Source organism: Herpailurus yagouaroundi, unplaced genomic scaffold, assembly GCF_014898765.1.
Source record: "Herpailurus yagouaroundi ecotype Mexico unplaced genomic scaffold, PumYag 192, whole genome shotgun sequence".
Taxonomy (NCBI): Eukaryota; Metazoa; Chordata; class Mammalia; order Carnivora; family Felidae; genus Herpailurus; species Herpailurus yagouaroundi.
Window position 1 is genome coordinate 17,012,730 of NW_024412423.1, and position 7,608 is coordinate 17,020,337.

A 7,608-nucleotide genomic window follows, 5' to 3' on the forward strand; every position below is an offset into this window, starting at 1 on the left:
TTCGACTTCAGCTTAGGTCATGATCTTCTGGTTCGTGGATTCGCGCCCCATGTCAGGCTCTGTGCTGACAGCTCAGAGCCTGGAGGCTGCTTTGGATTCTGCGTCTCCCTCTTTCCTTGCACCTCTCCTGTTCATGCTCTGTCTCTGTCTCTCTCAACAATAAAGAAAACATTAAAAAAAATTAAGAACAGCTTCAAGATGTGGCGCGTACAGCGTGTGACATGGCAACTGTTCTCACAATTCATGTGGTCTTATAAAACCTGTTCTGCAAGCTTCCAGATCTCAGGTGTATGAATAAATGCATTTGAAAAACAGAATTCTGTAACACTGTTGTTTTTTTTCAATCTGCCAAGAATAATGGAATCTTTCTCCATTCTAGGAGAGAAACAGAGCAAAGAAGATATTCATCACACAATTTGAATGAAAGATGACTGGAAGGTTAATTAATTTTCTTCCACTAGGAAATTTGGACTTTGTTGCTAGAATATTCTCTTTGGAACATGATTCACACAAATCACTCAGCTACTGATTTGATTATAAAACTTATTTCAAAGTAAATTCATTTTTCACATTGTTGATTCAATATTGTTAAGAAGGAAACTACACAATTCATCACTTGTACTGTGAAGATGGTGTAAAAAGAAAGGAGCATGCATCAAAGGTATATACATGCAATGTTTAAAAATAAACTCCACAAATTCTCTTACTCTGTGAAAACTTTCCACTGATCCCTTTCAGTCAAATTCACTTACACTCATCAATTTTCAATATTAGTGGATGTATAGATCTTGTTAAATTTGGGATAAATGAATACATTTATCATATGTTCATACTATGTTTGGATCTGTGAGTGCTTCCTCCTCTGAGCTCCATATAAAAACAGCATCCTTGTTTCCAGGTGGTTAATTTGCATACTGGGGCTACCTCAGGAGGTCTCACAGGGCCTTGGCACTCAACAAATACTGTCTGTGAGCAGTGGTATAACACAAGAAGCTTTACAATGATAGATGAACTTCCCAGAGGTCATCACCAGCTTATTTCATTGTATTACCCACAAGTATCAAGTTTACTGACAAAATTATCTTTGCATTATCTTAGATAATGATAAGTATGTTTCATACCCATTCTCTTTCTGTTTGGAAAAAAATTCACATATAATGTTTTCATGAGGCTTCTGAACTTTGGTAAAATCCATTCCATCTTTCCACATACAAGCAATTTTTTAAAAAATCTAGGACATTTTCAAATACATACTACACTGCAATGGTTATCCTCCAAAAGCCTGAGTTTCTCTCCAGCCCCTCCAGTGTCACCACTACCATCCCAGTTAGTTTTGGTAGAAATCACCATTTGCCCAGGACATTCTTTGTTTTAGCACTGGAAGTTCCAAGTTTCAAAAAACCTGTCAATTCTGGGCAAACCAATACAGTTGGTCACCACAGATATTATTAACTTACCTAAAAATTCTCATTCTCATCAAAGATTACATCAGCATTCACTTTCTTGAGTTGCAATATTTGTATTTGTTTATTTGTTTGTTTGTTTGTTTTTTAGAGTGAGAGATAGGAGCAGAGACAGAGAGAATCCCAAGCAGGCTCTGCAGCCAGTGAGGAGCCCGACGCAGGGCTTGATCCCATGCCCCTGAGATCATGACCTGAGGTAAAATCAAGAGTTGGACGTCCAACTGACTGAGCCACCCAGGCGCCCCAGTCATAATTTTTTAAAATAATTTGTTTTCAGATTAGGATCCAACTAAGGTGCATAAATTGTGATTGGGTGATACGCCTCTTAAATTTTTTTAGTTTTATTATTTGAGTTTTTAAAATTTAAATTCGAGTTAACTTATAGCATAGTATTGATTGCAGTAGTCAAATTTAGTGATTCATCACTTACATATGGCACCCAGTGCTCATCCCAATAATTGATCTCATCACCCAATTAGCCCATCCCCCACATACCTCCCCTCCAGCAACCCTCAGTTTGTTCTCTGTATTTAAGACTCTCTTATGGCTTCCCTCCTTCTCTGTTTTTATCTTATTTTTCCTTCCCTTCCCCTATGTTCAACTCTTGTGTTTCTTAAATTCCACATAGAAGTGAAATCATATGATAATGGTCTTCCTCTGATTGACTTATTTTGTTTAGCATATTACATTCTTGTTCCATCCACATTGTTGCAAATGGGAAGACTTCATTCTTTTTGATGCCTGAGTAATACTCCATTGTATTATATATACCACATCTTCTTTATCCATTCATCAGTTGATGGGCACTTGGGCTCTTTCCATACTTTGGCTATTGTTGGTAGCACTGCTGTAAACATTGGGGTGCGTGTGCCCCTTCAAATCAGCATTTTTGTATCCTTTGGATAAATACCTAGTAGTACAATTGATGGGTCATAGGGTAGTTCTGTTTTTAACTTTTTGAGGAAGCTCCATACTGTTTTCCAAAGTGGCTGCACCAGTTTGCATTCCCACCAACAGTGCAAAAGTGTTCCTCTTTCTCTGCATCCTTGTCAACACCTGTTGTTTCCTGAGTTGTTAATTTTAGCCATTCTGACAGGTGTGAGGTGGTATCTCATGGCGGTTTTGATTTGCATTTCCCCGATGATGAGTGGCGTTGAGCATCTTTTCACGTGTCTGTTAGCCATCTGGATGTCCTCTTTGGAGAAACATCTTTTCACGTCTTCCCATTTCTTCACTGGATTATTTGTTTTTTAGGTATTGAGTTTGGTAAGCTTTTTACAGATTTTGGATACTCACCTTTTATCCAATAAGTCATTTGCAAATATCTTCTCCCATTCCACCAGTTACCTTTTAATTTTGATTATTTTGTTCTGTTTTTCTCTATCAAGTCTCTCTCCCTCTCACCCTCTGTCACTCCAGTTTTTCTCACTGAAGAAACAGGTTGCTTATCATGTACAGTTTCTCTCATGGTCTGTATTTTGCAGATTGCATTCTGATGGTGTAGTTTAATATGTTTCACAGACCCTTATTTATCCTATAAATTTCTAATCAGAGTTACAGTCTTGGCCACATCCAAGCTACCATTTGGTTGGCTGGAGGACAGGATTCTCTAGTGGAGCACGCCTCCATCATCCATGTCTGCCTGATGATATCAGCCATTGGTTCATATTGCCTAGACTCATGGGATCTTCTGATATTTGGAATAAATTAAGTCAATTCAAAAACATTTCAAGCGTACTTAAAACTTACATAGGCCCCACATAATTACTATATTCCCCATTGCTACCTGGCACCGGAGATGGAAGCTGTCACATTTTTGTTTCCAACCGATTCCACATCGAATGCATTAAAATCATCCTTTTTTGTAAGTGTGCTGTCACTTCAAAAGGGAATTCTTAAGGCTAAACATAAGAAATTACGGTACATATATGAACTTATTCTAGTACACAAGTAAGGGAAAAAAAAGTGTTTCAGAGCGTGGGCTTGCTTTTGTGCTCTTGCTAATAACACCTCATAAACAGTCATTCAGGGGACTTTTTTGTTGACTCCTAGGAATACTTTATTCACTAATGATATTGCTCATTTTTGGGTATTGTATATATTGCATATATTTTTCCCACTGTCTATGTTCTCATCTCTTTGGGGGTGATTTTGGTCTTTAAGAGTCTTTAATTTTGACTCTATATCTATAATACAATAGATATTATATAATAATATCTATAATATTCTTTTAAGCTTTCTTGGTTCGCTTTCTTCTCTAGTCATGCCTAGAGGTTGTTTGGTACTTGTTTCACATTGAGATTTTTCTATATCGTGCTTAAGTTTCCATAAGCAACTTTAATTAATTAAAAAAATGTATTAGTGCCCGGAGCAGTATGTAGCCAATCATTTTAGTTCTTTTATCCCTGAAGAAATGCTAAAGTACCAGATTCATTAACTTAATGAGGTTACATTAATCACTTGGAGAAAACGGCCAGTACTAAAGGCAGAAGTCCAAAGGAGGAAGTAACACGCTGATGGCAAATAGGTTTAATTGTGAGTGCTGGCTTAGATCTGTCAGTAATGAGACCTGAAATATAATGCTGTGAATATGTCCAACTATGAACTTCTGTGGATTTAGGAAGGCACAAAATCCCGATTAATTAATAACATCAACAATAGGATGGGGAGAAGGAATGATGGTACGCTTGCTATTTATTTCCCAAATGGCAAATATCCTTTCCAAAACCAATTCTTTACCAAGCATCATCATTTATGCCTGCTTCCTAAGAGTACCACTATATGCTGGAAGTACTGAAGAATGCAAGAGAGCATGACGGTAGCTTTCTTTATGTTGATGTTTAAATTAACCTTGAAGGAAAAAAAAAGTCTGTGTACCAAATATTATTGTTGATGTCTTTTAAAAATGTATGTGAGAATTATTTGTTATGTTGCAGTAATACTTCAAACCCACTAAGGTGAGACAGTTCTTACTGTGAAAATATTCAGGTCATTATATTGGGTATATCTTGAAAAAATTAAGTCATTTCATTATAGCAAATGCACAAACTAGCCAACAGGAATCTTAATCACTGGGCTATATCTCATGTGAATGTATAAAAAGCTCTCAAACTAGGTATCATGAAGATGACTACTGGCAGAGTAGTCAGAGCTCAGAAAATTTGAGCACTGGCCAGTTTTTTGAGGTCCAAAGTGACCCTACAATCTGTTCCCTCAGAATATGAAGTTTATCAACATCTGCTGTGTTAATAATTATCAGCTACATTTCTGTCTCTTTACCACATGTATCTTCAACTTCAGTTTAGGTTTCTTTTGCCAGGCCAGTCACTCATTCTTTCCTGTGAAGGTCTCCTTGGCTCGTGCTCACACAAGCATCCCGTTTGCTCCTGTAAACAGCCACTTATTGGTCTCTTTTCCCCTTTTTATCTTTCTCTTCCCACTGTGAAGAAAATGCCTCTGACTCTTTGTGAAGGGAATAGATTTCATGTTAAAAGTTCTTGTAACAACATTAACAACAACAACAAAAGTACAAGAGGACTTTGGGAGATGATGGATATGTCTATTACCTGGATTGCAGTGATGGTTTTAAGGATATGTCCAAACTCATCAAATTGCACATATTAAATCTATGCAGCTTTGTATATCATTTATACCGTCATAAAGAAAAAGGAGAAAGAAAGAGAAAATCAAAAAAATACTTAATATTCATGAGGCCCCAGGTACAAAATATTTGTGATATACTCAACACTGAGAATGCACTAAATATACATGAAATATATGAAGCACTCATTATTCATGAGTACTTAATTGGTCACCCATTGGTGACACTCATTCTGGCCCATATCTCCTGAGAAATACAAATAAAACCCAAGCCATTTGGAAGGCTAATTGACTGTAAGCTTTAGTTCTGACCAAGAATACTTGTGTCTGTGATTCTCTAATAAAGGAAGTTTGTGTCATTGTTCCAGGACACCTTCTACCTATGGGCCCTCTTGCTAAACTCCGATACCACAAATCACATCAGCAACAGGGAAAGCAGAGGTAGAAGAGAGAAAGGCAGGACGTATGAACATGGCACACCCCAGGATTCAGATAGTAGGGTCCTTGCATCCCAGTTGTACACCATCTCGTGTGTGTTAGCTTGCTTTGTTCCCTCCTCTTTCTGATTATGTGTTCAATGATTTCAGCATTTGAATTTAGTTTTTGAGCCTTTGTGCTCTTCGTCCTCTGGGATAACTTTCTTGGTGCTTTACTTGAAGGCTGTCATTGCATTAAGGTAATTTCCCATATGACATTTGGCTTGCCCCGTATTCATAAATAAAACATCTTTGCTTTAGGTTTGTTATTTAACATTAACTAAATGGAGTATAATAGTCAGAAGAAATAAAATAGTAGTCTACTCAAAACAAGCCTTGGAAAGACAGGAATTTAATGCTTATCTCTTCCTATTCTTTTTAGTATGAACTAAGGAAAAACCCTATATGGCTGGTTACATTTAAGTTGTCTCTTCCATTAGCAAGAATGATACTGCTTCTAATCAGAATCTCTCCCTATTATGTGTTTAGTACAAATCCATCAGTATTTACATTCTCCAAAATGTTATACCTCAACTCTATTATTATTCTAGTCAAATTTTCTTCATAAACCCAATTATTTTCACCATTTCCCACTGTCCATGAACTATTTTTCCCAATGTGCCATGGGTAGTTTTAAAAAGAACATGGATTAGTGCCCCATTCCTAACTCACAGTCTTAATTTTCCTATTATAGCTTGCAGCTGTCCTTATAGTTGAACTAATAATTTAATTACTGTTTGTAATTTCTATATACTTGGTGTTAGTTTTCTACTGATAGCATGAAAGATTACCACAGAGTTAGTGGCTTATAACAACAAAATGTATTATTTTAGAGTTCTGTAGAGGCCCCATGCAGGTTTCACTGGGCCAAAGCCAAGGTGTTACCAGGGCTGTATTCTTTTACAGAAAGGGAATGGACTCCACAGCAGTCCCACGCTTGGGCCATTTGATCCAATAGATCTTTGTGGTGTTGGAAGTATCAGTAGTATGAAAGAGACCATCTAGAGTTCATGGCAGGCTCCATTGGGAGAATCTTAATGAAGAGTTTGAGGGTTCTGGTATATATGCCATCTGCAATGGGAACTTCTGTTTTGAGAAAGCAAACAGTGGCGTGTTAGTGGGCATTGGTAGAGATGGAGTGCCCGCCTATGGGAAGTTAAGTGAGCATGTGGCCAGAACTGCCTATCATGAGGTAGATCCTGTCACACCCATCTGTTGGTAGGTCTCATACATTGCGCATACCCATTAATAATTCATCCTAACTTGAAAGGGATACATCCAGGATCAAGCATGAGCAGTACCAGGGAACAAAACAAGGTGCACGAGAAGGTACCCTAATCCTCATGGCATCCACCACTGTTGTGGCAGCATCTCTCCCTCAGGTCATGGCTAAGATTTTTTTTTAAGGACCGACTCAGGATATACGTGCAAAATGAATGGATGGTGGCTAAATTGCCACCTAGCTCAGGGGTGGCCTACAACATTGGCGACAGTAGACAGAGAAAACCCTTCTAATTAGCAGAGCTTCAGATTGCAAATCTGGTTATCTGCACTGTATCAAAAGAAAGGAGGCCTAAAATTCAAATATATAAATATTGATTGGTAGCGATCAGTGCATTGGGTGGTTGACAAGGGCCAGGAAGGAGAGTACAGAAAAAGATCAGACAGAAGTACAATGAGTTATGTGGTAGAAACATATGGATGGACATATGAGAGTGGCCATGAGGTGTGAATATTGTTGTATTGTATGTTAATGCCCACAAGAAAACATTCCTCATAGAAGAGGCCAGAATCAAAAATGACCCAGCCAGGGACATCAGCCCACCTCTCTCATTGGACACTCTAGTGTTGCTGCATTAAGCACACGAATAAAGTGGTCTCGATGGCAGAGGTGAAGGCTGTGTGCCCAACAGCATTTGCTTCTACTAGTAAGTCAAGAATAAACCATCTGAAGATACAAAGTAATAATCAAAACCAGCCTTACATATGACCAAAAGCTGGAACTGACTGAATTTAAAATAACTACAAATAACCTGTTAAAGGCTCTAATAGAAAAGTTAGACAAGACA